Consider the following 27467-nt stretch of genomic DNA (forward strand, 5'->3'; position numbering starts at 1 on the left):
AGGAACGATCACCACGATAAAATAAGGGAAATTAGAGCTCGTGCGTAAAGATATAGGTGTTCACTCTTTCCGCGCGCTATACTACATTGGAATAACAGAGAATTGTGAAGGTGGTTCGATGAATCCTCTGCCAGGCACTTGCATGTGATTTGCAGAGTATCCATGTAAATCTATATGTGAAGCCCGAAAGTACATGGGCTGGATTCAGCACATATTTCAGCATCTAAGACTGCCGAATTCTGGGTCCCAAAATCAATTTGACATGTACAGCGCCTTGTGTATTTATTGTACAAAGTCTTGCATATTTATTGTAGATTGAATTTGTAAATAACTGTTTGACACTGTTTTAGATACGACAATAATAACAATAATAATAATAATACCACAGGACCCCAACCCCAATATTTTGATTCATTTTTGGAAGACGCGTTCTCCTGTTGATGGAGTGGTTTAAGAGGTAACCGTCGATGTAAACTGTGATAAGAGCTGTAAATTTACTACCCACACGATTAATACTGAGAAAATTATTGATTTCGACTGGTGGTGGCGCAATTTCTAGAAGAAAGATGGGCTCTTCATAGTATGTTGAGGGAGAGGCGTGGAACATCAAATCAAAGACAGCGTTCATTTTTGGCAGCTATTCATAATTCAGCTACGACTAAAAAAAGCCACATGTGTTCGAGGATTATTGATTTCGTATGCGCATTTCTAAATAGCTTTAGAATTAAGGTTACCAGTAAAAAAAAAACTCCACTTCGATATCAAACATGTTACGGAAGTGTATCAAACGTAAGGAAACAGAAGACAGAAATAACATTATGAAATACAACCCATATAAGATACATTGACAGACCCTGTAGAAAGGGACTAGCGTCGTAGATAAAACGTTACTACATGCGTTATAGATCCCATTTGCAATTAATTACACTGGTTGTATATCCACAGCATAACAGACACCGATTGAATGTTTTGACACCAAAAGGCCCGAGGTATGAGCCCCGGAAGAATCGTGTTTTGCCGCGCGTGATTAACCGGGCGGTGTAAGGCGCTGCAGTCATGGACTGTGCGGCTGATCCCGGCGGAGGTTAGAGTTTTCCCACGGGCGCGGAATTTTGGATCGTATTGTTACCGCATGTTGACCAGGAAGTCAGTTCAAAATTATCTGCAAAATTTATACCTATCGGACAGACGAAGAAGAAAGCGATCTAAGAAAAACGTGGTAAAAATAGTTTTCCTGAACTTCAGCTTGATTTCAAGATGGTTTCTTGTTTTGTTTTCTCTTAACTATCCCGTGTGAACAGGGGAGTTTCTAGAAATGAAATACAGGGTGGCGAACCAAATGTGTTGCCAACTGTTTCTTTCACAATTTACGACGCACATTAGATTCCTTGTTGGCATATCCTTAGGAGGACGTTTTTTGTGTCTTCTTGCATAGTCAGGAGAACCTTTCACGGTTTGTCTGACTGCCATTATGTGCTAGAGATATCCCGCTGGGATCTCTAAAGCAGTACCAGCAGAGCTTGGAAAAACAAATGAGTTACGAAATGACGTGTAATTCACGGTACTGCCGCTAGGAGACTAGTAAACAGCAATGGCTGACAATGGAAGACTGACGACACAGCAACGATCGGCAATTGTGTTACTTTTTCATGAAGCGAAAAGCCTTGTTGTGACTCAGAGGCGTTTTCGACAACAGTTTAACACACGATGGGTCCCTTGCAAGAAGACCATCCACAGGTTGCCCGATAAATTTGTACAGGAAGGAACAGTATTGGAAGCGAAGCGACCTCGGCCTAAGCCTGTTTGTTCGCCGGAGAATATTGAAGGTACGAGTTGCTGTACAGAGAAGTCCCGGGAAATCGTGCAGAAAGGCAGCAGTGCAACTGGGAATATCCAGACACTCCGTTCAACGCATTCTTAAAAGTGACCTCCATATGTACCCACACAAGATGACCTGTGCACAGAAGCTCACTGAAGAACACAAGCAGCAGAGACTACTGTTTGCTCAGTGGGCGGAGGATAGGGAAGAAACTGTCAACAACGTTTGGTTTTCAGACGAGGCGCATTTTCATTTAGACGGTGTGGTTAACAAACAAAATGTACGCTTTTGGGCCACTGAAAACCCGCAAGTGTTTCATGAACGACAACATTATGCTCCGAGGATTACAGCGTGGGCAGCAATTTCCAGTCACGGACTTATTGGACCCTTTCTCTTTGAAGAAGCTGTGAACAGCGAGAGTTATTTGAGCATGCCTCGCAATAGCTTCATTCCACAGCTTCTTGCTACTGCCTTGCCCTTCAACACGCAGTGGTTCATGCAAGATGGAGCAAGGGCACATACCGCAAACACTGTGTTGGAGTTTTTACACGAGCATATCGACATGCGGATCATTTCACTCGGGTTTCCAGGTCGCTTCAATGACGGACAAAATTGGCCCCCCAATAGTCCAGACCTCAATCCATGTGACTTTTTTCTTTGGGGGTACCTAAAGAAAAAAAAATTCCCGGAATGTCCACGTGATTTAATGGAGCTCAGAAGACTTATTCCTCAAGCTTGCAGTGAAATTACGGAAGACATGTGCCGTAGGGTAATCACTAACTTCAGTGTTCGTTTGAAGGAAGGTGGAAACGAAATGGTGGACATATTGAGCATGTGCTGAGTTAGAACAAATCTCCATGGTCGACTCTTCATTGTAGTACAGTAAAAGCTCGATTAACCGTCACTCTTTAAACCGTCAGTTTCTGTTAGCCGTCACTGCCGTAACAGCATAATAATACTGTAATAACAGAATGCTCTATGGTGCAGTGACGCGTTCGCTTTGTTTATTTACTCTATTTGAGTGGGAAGTGAATGTACCCGCCCGCCGTAGAATGGTACATAAAAGATGACCTTCAGTTGAGGTGCTAACACATCTCCCCCTTTTCTTGTCTTTGTCTCACTTGTGAGTCAACAATCACCACTGGATCGGTTTCCAGTTGAGGCGAGAAGACTGTAATTGTCTCAGTGTATCTAGCGGGCTGTGTCGTGTTACGTGTTTTCCACTTGAATAAGCTGTATTGACTAATATTTTAGACTACCGTATTTAGTGCAGGTGTGTGTGATACAGTGACTTGATAAAATGTCTGAAAAACGTAAACGTGTTGTTTTAGGACTTAATCAAAAACTTGAAATTATAAAACGCTGAAGAAAGGGCGAAACGGTGAGAAGTGTAGCGCTGATTTATGGTATTGGAAGAACAACAGTTAACGATATAAAACGTGATGCTGATAAAATAGAACAACATGTGTCAACAATGCAGAGCATGGACGGAGATGTGCGAACAAGAAAGACAATGAAACCTGCCAAAATATGATGAATTGGACACTGCAATGTACCGATGGTTTATACAAGCAAGAAGTCAGGGGATTCCACTTTCAGGGCCTATAATAATGGCCAAGGCTGTTGAAATGAACAACAAACTTGATGGTGACTCGTCATTTAAGGCAATTATCGGATGGCTCGATAAGTTTAAATTTCTTCATGGCATTCGCCAACTTGATATCAGTGGAGAAAAACTCAGCGCGATAGCTCTGTAATTGCTGAGTTCCGGGAACAATTTAAAGAAAAAAGGCTGAATTGAATCTTGTTAGGGAGCAAGTTTACAATTGTGATGAAACTGGGCTTCATTGGAAGGCTTTACCACAAAAGACATTAGCATCACTCTCTGAAAAAGATGCTCGAGGTTTCAAAGTATAAAAAGATCGCATCACTGCTATGGTTTGCGCAAATGCGACCGGCAATCATAGGCTACCCGTACTTGTGATTGGGAAATCAAGAAAACCTCTTGCATTCAAGAATTTGAATTTGAATGCTCTCCCTGCACAATACTACGCCCAGAAGAGTGCTTGGATGGATCAATCAATTTTTTCTGACTTGTTTCACAAACAATTTGTACCTCAAGTTGGAGCACATTTGGCTGAAAAAAGTTGCCACAGAAAGCGCTATTGCTATTGGACAATGCCCCAACGCACCCTACTTGTGAAATGAAAAGTGATGACGGCAACATAACATGTCTCTTCCTTCCAACAGACACAACTTCACTTATACAGCCCATGGATCAGGGAATCATCGAAAACATGAAACGTCGTTATAGAAAAATATTTATCGAAAGTTTGCTCTCATCTGATGAATCAACATCTGTAAAACAGTTTTGGAGGTCTTACAGTATTAAAGATACCATTTTCAATGTTGTCGGTGCATGGAGTGATTTGTCAGTGTCAAATCTCAAGAACAGCTGGAATAAACTTTGGTCTCAACCTAGAGGTGAAGAATCGGAGGAAGCTGAGTGTGTGACAGTTGACGAGATGGTCAATTTGTGCAATAATTTACAAATCAGCACAAATTTGACGCCAGAAGAAGTATCAGAGTGGTTAGAGTGTGACGGGGATTTTCAAATTTTGAGTGATGATGAAATTGTTGCCAGCGTAAGTGCCACCAAAGAAGAAGAAGAAGAAGAAGAAGAAGAAGGGGCTGATGAAGACGAGTGTTCAAACCGTGAAGAAAAACAAACTATAAGCTATTCAGAGGCCGAAACAATGATGTCCAAGTGTATAGAATGGTTTGAAAGTTAAGAAGAGGCTAATGCAACGCAGGCAATACTGCTCCGAAAAATACGAAATATTGCCGCGGTGAAAGCTCGAACATCAAAAAGGTAGAAGAAATTGACTGGCTATTTCCAAGCTAGATAAACTATTTCACCTGTAAGTTTATAGTACAGAACAGTACTGTACATTACGTATTTTGCAACTTTTGTAGCTACTGTACGGATGTTCTTATCATGTAATAAATAGTTTTATTTGCTATTACAATCGTGTTTAATTTGTTTTCGGTCTGAAATATTATTATATTACTGTGGGAGTGATATGTGTCTATACATAAAATGATTGATTGAGGTTATGTTTTGGAGGAATACAGTGTTTCTGTTATCCGTTTATTCGCTCAACCGTCACGACCACGGTGCCGAAGATGACGGTTAATCGAGTTTCCACTGTACATGTTCCTTTCGGATCGTATTGACAAAAAAGTTTATATTCAAAAACAAAATGGTAACACGTTTCGTGCCCCACCCTGTACTTAATTGTGCCGTGTACTGTTGCAGGTGGAGCGTCGTTCCGGTTTCAGCTTGATCGCGATCAGTGGTCTGCAGGAACCGGCAGAATGAATTCGTGTGCCGTGCCGTGTGGTGCAGTGCTGTGGTGAGCGGTGAGCGACCAGCCGGCAGCGGGTAGCGGCCGGAGTCACTGACCTGGGCCAAGCCAGCCCGGGGGGCGCGCCGTATAAGGCGAAACCTCTCCTCACCTCTCCGGCGCTCGCACGGCCCGAGTGCAGCTCGGCGCAGCTGGGCTGCCGCCCCCGGCTCTGGGCCATCTGCGGCTCTCCGAGGCCGCACAGCCCTGCAGTGGCGGCGACGGGGGCGGCGCCGCCCCCAGCAGCACAGGGGGCAGGCGACAGGCGCGCCGCCCCGCGCCCGTAGCGGCCGAACAGCGCAGGTGGCGCCGTGGGCCGCTATCCGTATTAGGAGGAGCTTTACGACGACTGCGCGACGGCTGCTTGCGAAACCGAACTCTCCGACCCTACCGATTCCCAAATTACACGACCGCCAGCGGCCTCGTTGGAGAACGTACGTTTTCTCTGGCGTGAAAGCTGGTGCGAAAGTTCCCCACTGACGAGCACCATCTGGAATATTCTTTAGACCGGCTCACAGTGGGCCAGAATCTTGAAAACGTGGCCAAAAAAGAAAAAAAGAAGTTTAAAGATGGGAATTTGGGACTATCAGGTTGGCAACAGCAATGCTGGGACAACTGAATGCCGGCTGTGCGGACGACCAGATGTTCATTTGTTCGGTAATATCTCAGGTCAAATGCGGCAGTTCATTGTTAGCGTGCGCGCAGCTGGCCAGGCTACAAAAACAGTCGTGTTGTTAAAGGGAGTTATTTATGTTTTGTGCAAGTGAAACCAATACTTTCAATATGGAATGTATTCAAGGAGGTATGTACTAGTGAAAAAACACTTATATCACTATTAAATCATCAATTATGCACGTTTACATTTCAATTAACGTACTACAGGGAAATGAATGACAAAATCGTAAAATGCGCTTAAAAAATAGAGATAAGTTACGAATTCCACGACATTCCGCTTTCTTTTGTGCTGTGTACGCAAGTATATATTATTACCTTTGTAAATTAAGCTTCAAATCCCGCGACTAGTTGCGACTCTGGCTTTGAGCCACGTTTTAAGCGACACTTGCAAAATGTCATTGTTCAGACATCTTCAAAAATGACAGTAGAATCAATTAATTATGAGTTTTATTTGTACAATTTAAATTACAATCGACACGTAGAAGCATTGTAAAGAATAAAATAATTAGAAAAATGACGAAAAGTGTAACACAGATTTTTTTTTTATTTCAGTTTCATCTGATCCAGCGTATTCCAGAATCGGATTTTCGAGGAAAGATATTTTTCTAATAACAAACGAGTATTTGTCAAATGATTTGGAAGGGGTCATAGAACATTTGGAAAGGTCGTTGACAGAAAAAAGTGGACATACAATTAAAATTCCCTATGATATGAGGCCTACCATTTCGATTTTGTTAACAAAGTTAAGAAGCAAGTATAAGGAAGCAACTCGGCGAGAAGGATATTTTTTCAAGAAGAACGAAACCTGGTTAAATACAACAGTATATATTCCGATTGATTCGAAACCTGCAACTGTGACTGAATCAACAGGCCGACCTGCCACAAAATTTGGAACATTATCTGATAGGTCTAAAAGAAGGAGAACTGAGGAGATTCGTACGAAGTTCAGTCCTGTCGAATTATCGTTCGGAGCGCAAATGAGTCTTCGATCTTCGGGGCACCCAGATGCTGCGAAGATTGTGAAAGACGTCACACTCTCAAGTCCATCCAAGGTGAAAAAATACAAGGCAGGCTTGCGATTTTCAACATCATCGCCATCCTCATATGATGCAAATGAAGGTCTAGCACTCCTTTTCGACTTGAAATTGTCAAAAGAATCTTACCAGCATTTGAGAAATGGGGCTAAAGGAAAAGGCTTAAACACACTATGTCCACCGTATTCAGCTGTTTTGGTAGCAAAAAAAGCTTGCTGCCCTCCAGGCGTAACCATCACTTTTACCTAATCAAATGCTGAGGTACGGTTGCAAGCTTTGTTAGACCACACTGTTCAACGTGTTCTACTGCTGAAACGAGACGATATTTTACATATGAGTGATTCGGAAATGTCTAATATGGCCCTTATTTGTAAGTGGGGCTTTGACGGAACCTCCGGGCAAAGCATGTATAAAATGAAGTTTTCAGATTCGAGTATTTCAGATGCAACTTTATTTTTCACTTCACTTGTTCCACTGAAACTTGCAGGTGTAAATGAACAAACTAAAGAAGAAAAGATCTTATGGATTAATCCGAAGCCGTCTTCAACCCTCTTTTGCAGACCACTGAAGTTAGAATTTACAAAGGAAACAGAGCAAACGTCTTTAAATGAGAAAGCGTATTACGACAAACAGATCGAACAACTCCAGTCATTCGAAACAGTTATTCATGGGAAAGACATTTCCATTAAATACAATTTAAGTATGACCATGGTAGATGGTAAAGTGTGCAATGCTATCACCAACACGAAATCTGCGCAACGGTGCTATCTCTGCAAGGCTACGTCTGCCCAATTTAATAACATTGACGATGTTTTGAAAAAACAAGTTACCGCCGATTATCTGCAGTACGGACTATCAACTCTTCACGCCTGGATTCGATGTTTTGAATGTTGTATTCATTTGGCATACCAAATGAAAACAAAAAAGTGGCAGGCACGTAAAGCAGAAGGTAAAGAGGAAAAAGCAATACTGAAAGCCAACATTCAAAAAGCTTTCAAAGAGCAGCTTGGAACTGTAATTGACATGCCGAAACAAGGGTTTGGCAGTACGAATGACGGAAACACCGCTCGACGTTTTTTTGAAAACACTCCAACATCAGCGCTGACAACTGGAGTTTCCGAAGAACTAATCCACCGTTTCCATATAATTTTGCAGACGATTTCGAGCGGACGTCAGATCGACGTTGAAGAGTTTCGAGCATACGCCTTAGCAACTGCCAGGCACTACGTGAAAGAATACCCCTGGTACAACATGCCAACAGCAGTCCATAGATTGTTGATTCACGGGCAAGACATTATTTCTTCGGCCATTTTACCCATCGGTCAACTAACTGAGGATGCTCAGGAATCAACCAATAAGTTGATAAAGCAATATCACCTGAGTTTTTCTCGAGAGTTTTCAAGAGTTAAGACTATGGAAGACGTGTTCAGGAGATTGTTGGCAACGACAGACCCCTACGTTTCTTCCTTGCGCAAATCTTCGCCGAAGAAACTGAAGAGTTTGTCGCCAGAAGCCGTTGCCCTCTTAGTTCGTGTGGCGGAAGACTATGAAGATTCAGATGCAGATGCAGATAATGAGGAAACAGTGTTTGAGGATGATGACGATTCGGTTGAAGCAGAAGATGAAAAAGAATAAGAAAATGAAAACTTGTAAATTAAGTTATAAAAAATTTACAAAATAAATAATTGTAATTAAAATGAAATAATTTTTTGTAATATTTTATACCATCTTGTAACCTTTGTTTGGTCCTTTCTTCGAGTTTTCCACTTTTTTGGTTTATTTTTTAAGCATTGACTACAATAACCCATAAATACTGACTTTTATATGAATAAAAATATATAAATATAAATAAATAAAAAGACATAGATTTTGACCGCCATCTTGGATCCACTATTTTTAAATTGTTTGAACTCTGTCATCATCAGTAACCTCGATAATTCCCTAAAAATTAGTTTTATACGTAAAAAATGATAGTAGTGTACATAGAGCCTGCCATCTTGGGTCCGCCATTTTTTTTTCACTTTTTGATATCATATTCTTAATCAGAAACTCCGTAAACCCTTACATACTAAGTTTGGTACAAATTGAACAACTACTTATATTTTGACCAGCTTTTTGGGATTCTGACCCACTGTGCGGCTGGGTCACATACTGTCACATTTTATCAAGGGACATTGTAAAGCCGTCGGCACACGGACCGTGCTGTCGAACGTTCTACGTCTACATCTACATCCATACTCCGCAAGCCACCTGACGGTGTGTGGCGGAGGGTACCCTGAGTACCTCTATCGGTTCACCTTTCTATCCCAGTCTCGTATTGTTCGTGGAAAGAAGGATTATCGGTATGCCTCTGTGTGGGCTATAATCTCTCTGATTTTATCCTCACGGTCTCCCCGCGAGACATACGTAGGAGGAACAATATACTGCTTGACTCTACGGTGAAGGTATGTTCTCAAAACTTCAACAAAAGCCCGTACCGAGCTACTGAGCGTCTCTACTGCAGAGTCTTCCACTGGAGTTTATCTATCATCTCCGTAACGCTTTCGCGATTACTAAATGATCCTGTAACGAAGCGCGCTGCTCTCCGTTGGATCTTCTCTATCTCTTCTATCAACCCTATCTGGTACGGATCCCACACTGCTGAGCAGTATTCAAGCAGTGGGCGAACAAGCGTACTGTAACCTACTTCCTTTGTTTTCGGATTGCATTTCCTTAGGAGTCTTCCAATGAATCTCAGTCTGGCATCTGCTTTACCGACGATCAACTATATATGATAATTCCATTTTAAATCACTCCTAATGCGTACTCCCAGATAAGTTATGGAATTAACTGCTTCCAGTTGCTGACTTGCTATACTGTAGCTAAATGATAAGGGATCTATCTTTCTATGTATTCGCAGCACATTACAGTTGTCTACATTGAGGTTCAATTGCCATTCCCTGCACCATGCCTCAATTCACTGCAGATCCTCCTGCATTTCAGTACAATTTTCCAATGTTACAACCTCTCGATATACCACAGCATCATCCGCAAAAAGTCTCAGTATCTTCCCATGTCATCCAAAAGGTCATTTATGTATATTGTGAATAGCAACGGTCCTATGACACTACCCTGCGGCACACCTGAAATCACTCTTTCTTCGGAAGACTTCTCTCCATTGAGAATGACATGCTGCGTTCTGTTATCTAGGAACTCTTCAATCCAATCACACAATTGTTCTGACAGTCCATATGCTCTTACTTTGTTCATTAAACGACTGTGGGAAACTGTATCGAACGCCTTGCGGAAGTCAAGAAACACGGCATCTACCTGTGAACCCGTGCCTATGGCCCTCTGAGTCTCGTGGACGAATAGCGCGAGCTGGGTTTCACACGACCGTTTTTTTTTTCGAAACCCATGCTGATTCCTACAGAGTAGATTTCTAGTCTCCAGAAAAGTCATTATACTCGAACATAACGTTGAGCGTGTCAAGTTCAACGTGCTGCTGAACGCTCAGGAACGATGCGACTTGTGCATACGGTACATGGGCTCCAACGTGCTATACGCGATCGCAACGCACTCCAGCGGCAGTTTACGGATGTTTCTAGTTCGTAAATCACACTGTTTACTCAACGGGCGCGCGTAAAATTCCCACGTTAGCTGTATTAAAACGCACATTTCCTCCATCGTCCACGAAAAGGAAAGTACCATCAATAAGGACACAGGCTTATAAAAGTTCCATTACAGTGTGTTACAAAAATGGAATACTTGTCCGCATAAGATACACATTATTTCATCATTCCCACATTTTAGTAAAACCCCAAGGTCAGTCTTACCTGATCACTGTTCCTACCCAGTAGCAGAGTCCTTGCAACATGTCAATTATGAAGCGCAAAAGAAAAAGCAGCAAAATATCTTTATACAAGTAGCGCAAGCTGTTCTGTAGATAAGCCAATCGAACAAAGTCACCCCTCAAAAAAAAGGTGAGCTTATATTTACATAACATCAAATATTATAGCATAGACTTAGATTAAACTAATAATAAAGAATCAGAAACTAATAAAAACGCGAATGTTAGGAAAAACAATAGAAGTTTTAAGACGCGAACCGCCGCCCCAACGAAAAGTCATTACTTATCAGACACGCTATTCATTACGCTAAACCAACAACACAGAACTTACAAAAAATCGTAGCATGTTACCCATTGCTGAAAACGTTAATCGTAGATAATTATGTTACTAATTGAAATTTAATTATAACAAATAGTACCAAGAACAAAGCGTTTTGGGTAGATCTTCAGTGTGTCGCTGCCTTCGAATAGCCTACTCTCATAAGACGCAAGTTACAATAATTCTTTTGCCACGAATATGATGTTTCTCATTATTTTATTGGAACGAATCACACAGTTAACAACGGTTTTTCCAGTGATTATCAATTTGCTGGTGCTCAGAAACGGCATATATACATATAGGCTTGAAATGAATGCCAATATGGCACCTCACAACTCTGTACTGAAGGGATATGGCGAGCGTGTGGCGTAGGTGGCGTTGTGCCATCTCATTGGTCAACGCTCAGACGCACGCTCAGAATATCTGACATGCCAGATATTGCTCTCCACAATTGGAAAGACTCCCGAACGTGCTATTCCACGCTATGACGTCAGAAACTCGGCACGCTCAACGCTCAACGTTCGGATGCACGGTCCGTGTGCCGACAGCTTTAGGTAGCAGATTTTGCACCTTACATGATGCTAAATCAGTACTAATACACCGAATAATAATTGATAATTGGCCCACCGGTAGGAGAGAATGGACACAGAAAAGGAAGTTGTGTGTGTCATGTCAGACTAACGAGATGGCCGCAGAGGCTGGAACACGGCCGGAACCCCTAAAGCCGTCGGCACACGGAACGTGCATCCGAACGTTGAGCGTTGAGCGTGCCGAGTTTCTGTTGTCATAGCGTGGAACAGCACGTTCGGGAGTCTTTCCGAACGTGCAGAGCAGTATCTGGCATGTCAGATACTCTGAGCATGCGTCTGAGCGTTGACCAATGAGATGGCACAACGCCACCTACGTCACACGCACGCCGTCTCCCTTCAGTACAGAGTTGTGAGGCGCCATATTGGCATTCATTTCAAGCCTATATGTATATATGCCGTTTCTGAGCACCAGCAAATTGAGAATCACGGGAAAACCCGTTGTTAGTTGTGTTATTCGTTCCAATAAAATAATGAGAAAGATCACATTCGCGGCAAAAGAATTATTGTAACTTGTGTAATATGAGAGTAGGCTATTTGAAGGCAGCGACACACTGAAGATCCACCCAAAACGAATTGTTCTTGGTACAATTTGTTATAATTAAATTTCAACTCGTAACATAATTATCTATGATTAACGGTTTTTGCACGGGGTAACACAATATGGCTAAGAACACGAAGTGCGTTGTTGGTTTAGCGTAATGAGTAGCGTCTATCTCCAGTACTGAGTTTTTGTTGGGGCGGTGGTTCGCGTCTGAACACAACCAATTTTTCTTCCTAACACTCGCGTTTTTATTAGGTTCTGATACTTTGTCATTAGTTTAATATAAGTATATAGCATAATATTTGATGTTATGTAAATATAAGCTCACCTTTTTTTTGAGGGGTGACTTTGTTCGATTGGCTTAATCTGCAGGACAGCTTGCGCTACTTGTATAAAGATATTTTGCTCCTTTTTCTTTCACACTTCGCAATTCACATGTTGCAAAGATTCTGCTACTGGGTAGGAACAGTGATCAAGTAAGACTGACCTTGGGGTTTTACTAAAATGTGGGAATGATGAAATAATGTTTATCTTACGCGGAGAAGTATTCCAAATTTGTACCGCACTGTTTGTAATGGAACTTTTATAAGCCCGTGTCCTTATTGATTGGACATGGTACTTTCCTTTTCGTGGACGATGAAGGAAATGTGCATTTTAATAGAGCTAACGTGGGAATTTTACGCGAGCCCGCTGAGTAAAGAGGGTGATTTACGAACTAGATACATCCCTCAACTGCCGCTGGAGTGCGTTGCGATCGCGTTTACCACGTTGGGGCACACGTACCGTATGCACAAGTCGCATCGTTCCTGAGCGTTCAGCAGCACGTTGAACTTCACACGCTCAACGTTGACGTTCGGCAGAACGGTCCGTGTGCCGACGGCTTATGGAAGGTGTTTATGTCATGTCAAACTAACGGGATGGCCGCGACCGGACCTCTTTTTCGGCTGGCACTTCAGACCACCAAAGACGTTCAGAGAGGCTGGGCCATCACAACAAGAAGCGAGACGGAGCTATATGCGAAAGAGAGAAAGAAGATTTCTCGCCACAGTGGAAAATTTCCGGAAGACTGTGACGGGATTGACGCAGAGCGCGTAGAGATACGTGTCAAAAGTTTGGCGACAACAGTAACCGCGGGAGAATTCTGTGTCGTGGTTGGGTACAAACGCGCAGGGATACATGGAAGTCTGTGCCGTGATTGGCTACCAACGCGCACGGATCCATGCGGCGAAGAACGATCAGGTTTGCAAAAACTCTGAAGGAGAACTCTGGGGACGGCTGTGGAGGAGAGCAGTCGCGGTGTCTGGCTGCCCTGCTTGGAGAGCGTGGAGAGAAGTAGGTTGGAGAAGTTACCGGCATTGAGTCCAGTGGTTACTCTCAAAGTCTTAATAGTGTAGAGCATACGACTCCACACATGTAGCATTATCTGTTCCTCTGAGAAGATAAAGAGATTTGTACTAACTTGTGGTGTTCATATGCAATCTGAAGTGTACCTTCGCTGCCGCGTACTGGAGTCGACCAACTACTCTTGACTAGTGACTAGTGACGGACTCCGCAATTGAACACTTACGTACAGGAGTTCACGGGCGCAAACCACGTCCACGTTGGAGATTAAAGCCAAGCTCGCTCACTGGGAAAGACTGCATCACGACGTTGGCTGGGCCGACCATCGTAATCATCACGGAGAATTACGGTGATATTAGCAATCACCAGTCAAAGTAGAGCACTGTAATTCTAAAGGAGTTCGTATTCCACAAGCTCTTCGACTGGCGCTCTCTGTGTCCGTTCAGGCAGAACTGCAATAGAGTCACTTGCGGGTTCAGTGTTGACTTAAAGTAGTTCGGGAAAGAGGACATATTGTGCCAATGATAGGCTAGTTAGGTTAGCGAGTGTATTGTATTGTCATGTTATGCTAGAAATATTGCTCATCCTGTTCTGAATAAATCTTAATTTGGTATCATATGCTAATCACCACATTATTGATTTCGTAGCTAGCAATCACCATATTTTTGTTTAATAGAGAGTAATGATAATTTCGATGCAAATGATACTGGGGGCATAACCGCGGGTTTAAACAGAGCCAACTTAAGTCAGATAGCAACTCAAGGCCGACTAAAACTACCGATAGATATTTTTCAATATATCGATAATTTTACAATAAAACCCCCGTACGTTGCAACATAAGATAAGAAGTTTTTCCCTTCTCTGTCTTTGCAAGCTTGACTTGTGTGTTCTTGATGACTGTATGTATAAACGTGATCATCCTCGGAGTCGATAAATTGCGAGGCATAGTCATAATTTATTGCTTATCACTCAAAAAATAAAGTGGCGTACTTTTTCTTTCGGCTACACATTGAAGTACCCTCGTACCCTCGCCACAGTACTATATCTCGCCACTGGAGATGCCAAAATGAAATAGCGCTGCCTCCTCCATCTTGTCAGAGGACTACGCCATTTTTTTTTTGGCACCTCTAGGGGCGAGATACGGTATTGTGGCGAGCCGATTTCAATGGTACCAGGACCACAGACAGGTATCTGGAAAAAAAACGAAAAAACTAGCTTTATTAGTTCGATGTGATAATCAGATATTTTTGACTACTTCTCGTACCTTATCAGCCAATTACAATAGAATGGTTCAAATGGCTCTGAGCACTATGCGACATAACTTCTGAGGTCATAAGTCCCCTAGAACTTAGAACTACTTAAACCTAACTAACCTAAGGACATCACACACATCCATGCCCGAGGCAGGATTCTAACTGTAGTGTTGGCAGAAGAGCCAACACTGTGTTGCTAGAGGAGGCCGAAATGCACGCGTTTAATTACACGATGACTGGCGTGAGGTCTGGAACAGTTAAGGGAATTAATAGTAGCAAATAAACTACGAGGATCTTGGAATACGTAACTTAAATCCACACTTGGAAAACATTGGTCTGACGGTACAGGCATCACAATATATATAGCAAAGGATTATGGCACCTTGCTAGGTCGTAGCAAATGACGTAGCTGAAGGCAAATGAGAGCGTAGTTGTCAGTGAACCGTCGCTAGCAAAGTCGGCTGTACAACTGGGGCGAGTGCTAGGAAGTCTCTCTAGACCTGCCGTGTGGCGGCGCTCGGTCTGCAATCACTGACAGTGGCGACACGCGGGTCCGGTGTATACTAATGGACCGCGGCCGATTTAAAAGCTACCACCTAGCAAGTTTCGTGTCTCGCGGTGACACCACACTAACCTGCGACCGTAGCGGTCGCGCTGTTCGACACTGTAGCGCCTAGAACCGCTCGGCCACCCTGGCCGGCTACAATACAATAAGTAACAATATTAAGATCTTTAAAAGGTTGTACAAACATACGGTAAATTGTTATTAACGGGTGAATGGTTATCTGGAAAACGATTTGTAAACAGGAACTGGGTGAGTTAGCCAATGTGGAACTCTGCAGTCGATTGTAAGTTTCCTGTCCCACTAAATTTTGCTGAGTCACCACCCAGTTTAGTTAAAATTGAGAAAATTTAATATGAGAACTGAAGTAACCACTGAATTGTAAACGTTATTAACATGTTAAAATTAACAAAAACGTCCAAGCGAATATATGAAAGGAGCATATGGGAAGAATTTAAGTACAAACGTTAAATCGAGTAATTCAGAGCAAGCAGGAGCTTAAGCCTCAACAAAAAGAATAAGATAATCAGACAAAAGTCTACAAACAAGGCCTGCCTTTTGCGCATAAAAATATGGTTCAAATGGCTCTGAGCACTATGGGACTTAACATCTGAGGTCATCAGTCCCCTAGAACTTAGAACTACTTAAACCTAACCAACAACCTAAGGACATCACACACATCCATGCCCGAGGCAGGATTCGAACCTGCGACCGTAGCGGTCGCGCGGTTCCAGACTGAAGCGCCTAGAACCGCTCGGCCACTCCGGCCGGCTTTTGCGCATCAGAAACTCCAGGTGGTGTGTTTTAAAAATAATCTTACAAAAGGGATCCGGTTTGTCTGAGAAACAGTCATCATAGTTTAACGCAGTTTATTAAAGTAAAACATCGTATTAAAAATTAGAAAGTGATTCTAAACTATGATCTGTCTTTGCCTGTTATGTAATTAATTAACGCAATTAACTCACTTATATTGTCACTGTATTGAGTGTTGAGATACGTTGGTGTGACAAATGAAAAGGAAATCTTAGGTGCGTATGTGGAAAAGTTTACACAAACATACACGATTCACACACACAAGGATAGAGATAAAAAAGAATTTTGTCCATCACAATGAGTCAAAGGGTCAGAGGTTCATCCGTCTCGGTATGATTGAATTATTTTGAATACGAATACTATGGAACACTTTCCGACAAAGAAATTTATCTGCTTCACGTTGCACGTGAAACTAAGCTACGCTGACGTGGAACACCCGCAAATGCCGTGAATATTCGTGAACAAAGCGAAATTACTAAGGTTCGTGAAAACTTCAGGGACACAAATGTAAACCTTACAGACACAAATAGCAATGTATAACTCAATAACCTGCCAAGTCACCAGACCATCAAACTGCCTGAATAAGGAAGGCTGTGCATTTACAGTCGTGCGTAGGCCACAGTGCTCATAAGTAATGAGCGTTGGCTTATTCGCTTTTCATTTTATTTTATTTTTTAGCCTGGCTTTGTGACAATACAAAGAAATACGTGACTTTTGCTAAGAATTCTGGCAAACTTTTGTTCGAATAACGTAGGTTGGCTGGCCTTGGGATACTGAATTTGTCCTGCACTGCAGCCTGTGTCTCACTAAAAAATTCAAGCACCACCGATAAAATTCCGTGTATACAACACAAATGACAGTAAATTCAAACATTTTACGAGACTCTACACTGTAACTTTCTACGAGTCTATCCTTTTAACGCTGCTCATTGCCATAGACATAACTATCAGACACATTGTACCCCAACGGTGGCTACTTCGCAAGATCATATATGATCGATGACCAAATGGTTCAAATGACTCTGAGCACTATGGGACTTAACTTCTGAGGTCATCAGTCACCTAGAACTTAGAACTACTCAAACCTAACTAACCTAAGGACATCACACACATCCACGATGCCCGAGGCAGGATTCGAACCTGCGACCGTAGCAGCAGCGAGGTTCCGGACTGAAGCGCCTAGAACCGTCGGTCGCAACGGCCGGCAGTTCTTATGTCTTCGCGATCGATCGCAAATGTGTATCTCATAGCAATCTGTTAAACTGTTTTTAGTTAATGGTGAAATAATAACTTGTTAAAATCACTGTGGCGTAGTTAACAAACAAAGATTTCCTGACGTCTCTGTCTTTATATATACATCAGCTTTAGTTAATAATAATCAATAAAAATTGTCAATATGGCGCTAATGTCGGTAGCCCTTTCCCTCCCAGCAACACTACTCAGTCTTCATTCTCGCATTCCGCTGGCACCTTACCCCATCGTCTGCTTACTGCTGCCCACTTGTCGCTAAAATGAGACATATGCTCCCATCCCGTCTTGGATTCAACAAAGTAATTCGTTTTGATAGCTGTGCTAATCGCGTTCTTGAAAGAAGCATTCTCTGTTGCGCTCAAGACGTCTTCATACGAACTCTGTTAATGAAACTTCCTGGCAGATTACAACTGTGTGCCGGGCCGAGACTCGAACTCGGGACCTTTGCCTTTCGCGGGCAAGTGCTCTACCAACTGAGCTACCCAAGCGCGACTCACGCCTCGTCCTCACAGCTTTACTTCTGCCAGTACCTCGTCTCCTACCTTCCAAACTTTACAGAAGCTCTTCTGCGAACCTTGGAAAGTAGGAGACGAGGTACTGGCAGAAGTAAAGCTGTGAGGACGGGGCGTGAGTCGTGCTTGGGTAGCTCAGTTGGTAGAGCACTTGCCCGCGTAAGGCAAAGGTCCCGAGTTCGAGTCCCGGCCCGGCACACAGTTTTAATCTGCCAGGAAGTTTCATATCAGCGCACAATCCGCTGCAGAGTGAAAATTTCATTCTGGAAACTCTGTTAATGTCAACTGATAAAACAAAATTGCAGAAAGTTTGGATTTCTGTGATGGAGTTTCCACAGTGAGAGTGGCACTGTGCGACACACAAAGTAAATAATCACAATAATGATAATTAAAGCGTGGGAGAATTATGTGCACAGTTAAGTTTTTTCTTTTTACTTCATGTCATTTACTGATTGTGACAGAGCATTTGGCTTGCTACTGTTACTCTCTTTTTACTGTGTCATTACTCGCTCGACGATGCCGCACGAATCACAGTCCCCACCTCTGGCACCTGCGGTCCCCACCATCACCGCTGCTCTCTCCACTACCGACGAAGGCGACGTCGACGACGACGACCTATGCTTACAGATAGCTTTATTTTTTAATTTTCGCTGCACAAAGTCCAGCGAAGTGTAGATAAACACAAATTTGGCACTGGTTTTGTGATACATAATAAAGGAGCAAATTCGGTTAAAGAATTCAAAGCTGTTAACAAAAGAATATCCTGTATAGTGCTCGGAATCCAAGTGTCAGACATCAGAGTTATCAATATTCACGCCGACAGCAGATAAAACAGATGAGGAAAGGGAAGAGTTATATGACCAAGTAGAACAAATAGTTGAGAGCGCACCAAATAGAAATATCAAGATAGTTCTGTGGCACTTTAACGCAAAAGAAGGGAAAGAAGAATTACATATGGAAGGCACATTTTGTGTAGTGGACTGTTAAGGCAGCCAGTCCACAGTGAAGTAGCCGAAAGGGCACGCGTCAACTCACGCCGTCTGGCGTTAAGTCTGGAACAGGATTCGTAATGAATGTGATAAAGAAAAGAACGTAGCTACTAGAACACTTAACTTTTATATTGTCCTTTGGTATACAGCATTCTGGATGATACAAGTGAGACTCTATCTTGAGGTACATGCAACGTTACAAATGGCGCCTTGCTAGGTCGTAGTCATTAACTTAGCTGAAGGCTATTCTAACTGTCTCTCGGCAAATGAGAGAAAGGCTTCGTCAGTGTAGTCGCTAGCAACGTCGTCGTACAACTGGGGCGAGTGCTAGTACGTCTCTCGAGACCTGCCGTGTGGTGGCGCTCGATCTGCGATCCTGACAGTGGCGACACGCGGGTCCGACATGTACTAATGGACCGCGGCCGATTTAAGCTACCACCTAGCAAGTGTGGTGTCTGGCGGTGACACCACATTTTGCATGACGAGCCAATAGGACTGGTCAGACAATGATAAACCATTATCTCAAAGAACCTGAGACTAGGTTAGACTTACTTGGAACACAAGAGACTCCACATGAGAACGTGGTGCTCACCGGCTGGAAGACCTACCAACCAGGTAGATCATGTCTTGGAGGACCAGCGCTACAGCCGTACAGTGATGGACGTCAGGTCGTTTAGAGGAGGCGACTATGCATGAGACCACTGTTTCGTCGTGTGTAGACTTAAACTGATGTTCACCTACAAGTACAGGAAGAAGAAAGATACACTAGAACCTGCTTTGAATGTTGGGAAACTTTTTCAGTTTCTGAGAGCCTAGAAAACCTAAAAGCAGGAGAGAAGGTAGAGGAAAACTGGGACGAAATGAATGGGACGGGGGATACGTTGAGAAGAAAGAGGAGAATGAAGACGAGAGGGTGGTTCGACAAGACGTGCCAGAAGACTGCAGGAAAGGGGAGGAGGATGAAAGAGGAGTGGCTGGCTGAGAGGGAGAATCAGCAGAAAATAGAACTTTTCTCAGCGTCAGAAGGGAGACAAAGAGAACTTTGAGAAGAGAGAAGAGAATATACCTGACCAGTTTATTAGAACAAGTTGGAGCAGAGAGCCACAGCAAGAATTCAAGATAATTTATTCACTGCATCAAAAATCGAAAACGTGGATTTCAGAGCCCAGCCTGTTAAATTAGAGATAAGAACGGCAGCTTGATAAACGACAAGGGGGTATAAAAGTGGAGAGAATGCTTCTCAGAACTCTTAAATCTTCCAGATTTAGACGAGATGCTACCTGCTGACATCACGGAGGAAACGAAAGATGAAGAACAATGTGAAGTAACTGAAAAAGATGTGAAGACAGCAGTCAAAAAACTCCGGAACAACAAAGCCCTGGGGAGGACAGAACAACAGGAGAATTAATCAAAGAGGGAGTTGAGACCCTGCTCTTAGGAATATATAAACTGATATTTAAATTGATTTGGACGAATGAGACATTGCCAGTAGAAAGGAAATTGGCCATAATATGCCAGATGTACAAGAAGGAAGCCAAAATGGAATGTGGTAATTACAGAGGTACCAGCTTGCTTAATGTAGCGTATAAGGTACTGTCCCTCATTATCCTCAGAAAATTACAACCACTCATAGAGAAAAACATACAGCAATACCAAGCTGGCTTTCGACGTAACCGATCGCAATACACATTTACATCTTAAGACAACTGCTTGAAAAACACTGGGAATATAATAAAAATTTTATTGCCTGTTCGTCGATTTTCAATGTGCATATGACAGCATCCACAGGAATAGCGTATACAATTCACTCACTGTATGACTTCAGAATCCATGGGAAGTTAGTGAGATTGACGCAAAATTGCATGGATGGTTCGCGAGCAGCAGTGCATTTTCGAGGGGTCACATCAGAAACGTTCGAGGTTGAAACAGTTCTCATGTGTTCTGTTTAGTGTCATTTTAGAGGAAGTGACAAGCGAATGTGGGCAACAGGAATGGGCTGGAGTACGGATGTATGGCAGTTTCAGTGAAAGGGTACAGTACCGCCCGGCATTGAAATTAGGTACAACATACTTCAGTATTTTTGTCAGACAACACATTCTTTGTAAAATAATTCAATTTCAATTAATACAGCGAAGCCGGATACCAGTGTGGGAAAGAATGACAATTTATTTATTTAATTGATCACATGTGCACTCCCACAAAATAAATCCCTACATACAGTTTGGTGAGATCTGTGAAATGAATGAATGTATGGTCGTCTGCTAACTGCAGATAGTGAATGTGAATATATGATCATCTTTGAGACGATCCTTTGGCCACCTTCGGTGGGACCAAAGAGATGAAATTTACCTGAGCTTTGAGCGCCTGAAATGTGGCTGACCAATACGGTAGCATGGTCTTCCCCCACCTCGACAGAGGTGCGAGATGACCTAAAGAATGGCCATGTTTCAGCACTCTGCCGCTGGATCTTGTGCTGTTAAGACCTTTTTTAGTTGTGCTCCGTAAAGACAAAAGAGTGGAGACATGGTATGCATGTGGAATATTTAAGAGTAGTTTGAAATAATAATTTCTCTATTTCAGGAACTTTTGTGGGGAGAATTAAGTGTCAGGCAGGTAATATTAATGGGATTGTAGTAATCTTCGGAAGTGACCAACGGTCACAATGAAACCACATGTAGCAATAAGTTGAAATACTTCCGTGTGCTTAGGTTAAGCTGAATTACTAGCGTGTGTACAATAAGTTGAGATATTTAAGAAATAGCGTGTGTACCATAAGTTGAAATATTTAAGAAATGGTGTGTGCAGGACTTGAAATTAGAGACGAGTACTTCCACGTGGTGAGTACTGTGTGAGTCTCAATCTGTGTATGAGACAAAGGATAAAGAGAAGTACTCGTCCATGGTATCAGTTGAGGACTCACGTGTGTGATGAATACGTTCTTAATATTACTTTGCGTGATATGATTCCGTGTGACGCTAGATTCAAACTCTGAGAGAGAAGCAAGGTGAGTCGGCCGTCTATCCAGCAACGCCACTTGGCTTGCATTGCACAGGAAGACGTGCATATATCTCCAGAGTTCTTAGTAGGAAAGTAGAATTACGAAGTGGGGCAGTGTCGTGTGAAACTGGGATAAATATTAATTGAAGTGGGAAAGCTGAAAGTGATAGTGTTGTGACTATTTAGTGTTTTGTATTTCATATTGTAGTGTGATGTATGTCATGCAATTTGGGTATGTGTGGTTTGCATGGGAGAGTAGCAAGGTAGTTTCAAAAGATTAGTGGGTTATGCTTGTTCCTTCTGTACTGCTCGGTCTGGAGGATAGTTTCGTGATGATGATTGTGAGAGTCGAAGTGTGAGAAATAATAAAAGATCCACCATCCTATCCAGAAAGTGCACTGTAGCGTTAAACAATTACGAGACCATAATATAGAGATTCACCAATGTAAAGCCATGCCCACTGGGCGGAATTTCTCATGTGTTATTGTTGTAGGTTATAGAATTTGTGTGTTTAGGTTATAGAATTTATCGGAATAAATAAGATAGTGAAAAGAAAAAGATTGGTGGACTTTTCCTTCGAATTGTATGTTGTCATAATGTCCCGAAATTATAATGTGTGCGCCATTCATATTCAGTGCGGTGGCCACGTGTTGATAAAAGCCGTTAAATAAAAGACAAAAAGAAAATGTGGTATTGCCAGTGCGTAGTGAACAGTCAGAGTTCTGTAAATCACTGATAGTCAGATGTGCGTTTCCGTTGCGTATTATTCATACAGGAGGATAATTTGTAACTTAATTGTGAGTACGAGAGTTCATGTTACTCGATAAATAAGAATGAATCCACTCGCTTGGCAGACCACTCATCTTGCAGGCCTGACTGCTTGATGCCACAGTATGAGCAAGGCATGTGGGTCCCTCTCATAATTTCGACCCCGCCAGGATTCCATTTTGCCAGGATATATTTTGCCAGGATATTTTGCTGTTAGGGTTTGCTGTTAAGATTTTTTTATTTTGATGGAATATATTATGATAGGGCTAAGAAGTAAAATTTGATTTTGTTTGAAATTTCTTTCTGGATTGGTGAGGATCTTTTATTTTTTTATGTAATTAATTGCTATATCGTCCAAGGCTGGAAGATAGTTGTATAATTTTTTTGCGTAATGTCCGTAGTAACTAGTTCGCAGTCGAAAAGTGTAGTCACCATGGAGAATAGCGATTCTGGGGTGAACGTAGCAGTGCAGCAGGAAGTAGGTGTCGACCATGGGCTAATGAGCGGGTACGGCAAACACTCGGAAGGGGCTGAATTGTTCAGTGGACCGCTGCTAGGTGATCCTTTATGCGGTGGGCTTTGTCCACAATCGGGGGCTTTTCCCGACGACGCGGGCGAGCCGGGACTAGGTCAGGTATGCAGTGAAAGTGCAGCTACCCTTAGCGAAGCTACGATTTCTCAGGCGAACGAGGTGAGCGCATCGAAAGTAGCAAATGACAGTGTGCTACTGCAGTTTTTACAGAGGATGGACAGAGATAATAAGGAGAGAGATAGGGAGAATAAGGAAAGATTTGAAGCAGATAAGGAAAGATTGGAAGCGATGAATAAAGATAATAAGGAAAGGTTAGAAGCGATGAATAGAGATAATAAGGAAAGATTAGAAGCGATGAATAGAGATAATAAGGAGAGAGATAGGGAGAATAAGGAAAGATTTGAAGCAACTAAGGAAAGACTGGAGGTAATGAGGAAGCTACACACAGTTATCGATGAGCGTCTGTCCGCAGTTAATAATCGGTTAGATGAGGGGGAGAAGAATCTGGGTGCGATGAAGCAAGTATGTGATGCCGTGAAAAAAAAAAGCCAATAATTTGGAGGTACGAATAAGTGCAATAGAGAGCGATATTACAGAACGTAGGGACGTGTTGCCGGATGAGCGAATCAAAGAGATAGTGGAGGACTTACTTGCAGATAAACAAGGGGCATTAGACAGCGTGGAAGCTCAAGTCACCCGGCAGGAAGTGGCGCTAAATAAACACAGGGATGAAGTTGCGGAGGTAGTGGTCAGAATGAATACGATTAGCGCAGATGTAGAAAAGATCAGTATGAGAGGCGAAACAGGCTCTGACAGTAGGCAGTGAGAGGTTTATGCCGACCAGGAGGAGATACAATCACTATTACAGTTTAAAGAGGCACAATTAGAAACAAATAGGAAACATAGGGAAGAACTTGCACAGTTGCAATTAGCGTGCAGAAGTGAAGGTGAAACACCACCAGGTAGACTGCAGAGGGAGAGTGAGATAAATTCAAAAAACGAAAATAGGCAGAAAGAGGAAGACGAACTCAGAGAGTTAGAAGAACGGTTGTGTCGGATAAAACAGGTGGCAAACCCAACTGGGTATAGTCCAAGGTCGGAAAACATAAATGCGGAAGAAGAATGTAGGAGGCACTTCGTGTCGGTACAAACGTACACTTGTTTTCCGGATCCTGATAATTACCAACATCCATGCCTGTGGCTGTCTCAATTTCAAGATTCATTACCTTCATCGTGGGGACCGCTCCTCAAAATGAAGTTTGTGTGTAACCATTTGAGGGACGAGGCTAGAGCGAAAATGCAGGAAGTTATTAAAGACTGTAGTAGCTACAAGATATTTTGTGACAAGTTTTTAAATGAATTCCGGTCGAAAAGTAAGCAGGACCAGGTTAAGCAAAGCATATTGATGATGCCAAATTGTAACGAAGGTGGTATAAGAGATCCAGTGTCGTGCTATCAGGAAATGCTGAGACGAAACAGGTATTTGGATGTGCCATACGAAACTGGGGAGCTCATTAGGATCTGTATAACGAAGTTGCCAGTGAGATTGCGCAGAGATATAGTGATAGCAGGCAGAGGCTTGGACGATTCTGCGTCATTTCAGCACTTGTTACAGGAACTGGGTAATGAGAGCAACATTGTGAACGGCGACACGACTCATAGGTCAGACAGAGTTGAGGATATCAATGAATAGTCACATGAGAATCTATAGCGCACTGATATACCCAGCGGTCATGTAAGGTTCAGAAACCTGGAGCATGACTAAACACGAAACGGAAAAACTATTAATATTTGAAAGAAGAGTTCTGAGGAAGATATGGGGATCAATCTTACATGAAGGACATTGGAGAAGGAGTAGGAATGAGGAAATCTACCTCTTGATGCAACAAACAACAATACTTAGAAATTGAAGAGCAAAAGAATCCAGTGGGCAGGCCACGCAGCCCGTATGCCAGAAGAAAGACAGACGAAGAAAGCATCTGAGGGAAAACCGAACACCTGACGCCCCACGGGACGACCAAGGCAGCGATGGATGGACGACCTGGTGAAGGACCTGCCAGCCCTGGAGACTGAACACCCATGGAGAATCCGGGCGCAAATCATAAAGGAATACAGGCAGTTTGTGGAAAAAGAGTGTGGTCTGCAGGTCCTGTAACTGTTGGATGTGCATGTTTGTAAATTTTGCTGTGTGCAGCCGCCCGGGTTGGCCGAGCGGTTCTAGGTGCTACAGTCTGGAACCGCGCGGCCGCTATGGTCGCAGGTTCGAATCCTGCCTCAAGCATGGATGTGTGTGATGTCCTTAGGTTAGTTAGGTTTAAGTAGTTCTAAGTTCTAGGGGACTGATGACCACAGAAGTTCAGTCCCATAGTGCTCACAAGGGAACCTCCCCATCGCACCCCCCTCAGATTTAGCTATAACTTGGCACAGTGGATAGGCCTTGATAAACTGAACACAGATCGATTGAGAAAACAGGAAGAAGTTGTGTGGAACTGTGAAAAAATAAGCAAAATATACAAACTGAGTAGTCCATGGGCCACATATGCAACATTAAGGAGAACATGAGCTCAGGAGCGCCGTGGTCCCGTGGTAGCGTGAGCAGCTGCAGAAGGAGAAGTCCTTGATTCAAGTCTTCCCACGAGTGAAAATTTTACTTTCTTTATTTTTGCATAGTTATTATCTGTCCGTTCGTTCATTGACGTCTCTGTTCACTGTAATAAGTTTAGTGTCTGTGTCTGTGTTTTGCGACCGCATCGCAAAACCGTGCGATTAGTAGACGAAAGGACGTGCCTCTCCAATCGGAACCGAAAACATTTGATCGCAAGGTCATAGGTCAACCGATTCCACCACAGGAAAACACATCTGATATATTCTATACGACACTGGTGACGGCATGTGCGTCACATGACAGGAATATGTTGTCGACCCACCTAACTTGTACATTTGGCGAATGGGTAAAAAGATTCTTCTACCTTGCCCGATTTAGGTTTTCTTGTGGATGTGATAATCACTCCCAAAAAAGTGATGAAAACATAAGAGTTTGTCACATAAACTGAAAATAAAAAATTAAAGTTTTCACCCGATGGAAGATTTGAACCAAGGACCTTCGGTTCCGCAGCTGCTCACGTTACCACGAGACCACGGCGCTCCTGCGGTCCCAGTGTCCTAGATGTTGCCTATCTTCCCATGAACTACTCAGTTTGTATATTTTGCTTATTTTTTCACAGTTCCACACAACTTCTTCCTGTTTTCTCAATTGATCTGTGTTCAGTTTTTCAAGGCCTATCCACTGTGCCAACTTATAACTAAATCCTGGGAGGGGGTGCGATGGGGAGGTTCCCTTGTCAGAGCCATTTGAACCATTTTTTTGCTGTGTGCACATCACGGGAGCACTGTGTACTATCCGGCAACACTGCCCCCCCTCCCCCCCCCCCCACCAATGACATCTTCAAGTACAAAGTTATCTTATTGAAGCTGTAGTAAGGCCTCACAATCTGATGACCTACTCGCAGAGCGTAAAGGGCTGCACGCTAGCTCGCGAGACAGGGAGGTAAGCTAGACCCGGATCGAATCCGTGTGGTTGAGTAACGGTCGCTCGTCTGGTGCACCGACCAACGTTGATTGCAGTTTTTAGGTACACTCATTTGCGCACTCCTTTAGGCAGATCCCAGACTGGTCCCCTATTTTCGTCTCAGATAATGTGATAAAAAACGATTAAAACACAACAACACAACACAAAGAAAAGAGTTACGCCGATTACATGATAGATGTCTAATGCTGTTTCTATAATATCGTAAAACATTTACATCGTTTCCTTCTTTATCTTGTTTTTAGAGTGTCGCTTACTGTACTGTGTTTTTTTTTTTTTTTTGTTTGTTAAATTTCTCGATTTGGAGCGTAGAATAAACTTTCCCAGAGTGAGAGTGTTCAGTAAGGGAAAACAAACTTGTCAGAATTCAGAGCTTATTGCGATATACTCATAATCAAAGTAAAGTCGATTTCGACACCTAGCAGCAAGCTCTTTATCCCTAAACTTAATGTGTATCGCGTGAATTATCACGTGAATTCCATATTTTCTTATTCGTAAGTTATATTAATAACGACAGCACAACAATGCTGATTGCTTTCGGACTCCATAGATCCCACACAAATCTTCTAAAACTGTGTTTTAGGATTCCGGGACGAAATCCATAAATCGAATGTTGAAATCAGTTTAATTCATCGCCCCATTTTGCTGCC

This window comes from Schistocerca nitens, chromosome 6 (assembly GCF_023898315.1).
Source record: "Schistocerca nitens isolate TAMUIC-IGC-003100 chromosome 6, iqSchNite1.1, whole genome shotgun sequence".
Taxonomy (NCBI): domain Eukaryota; kingdom Metazoa; phylum Arthropoda; class Insecta; order Orthoptera; family Acrididae; genus Schistocerca; species Schistocerca nitens.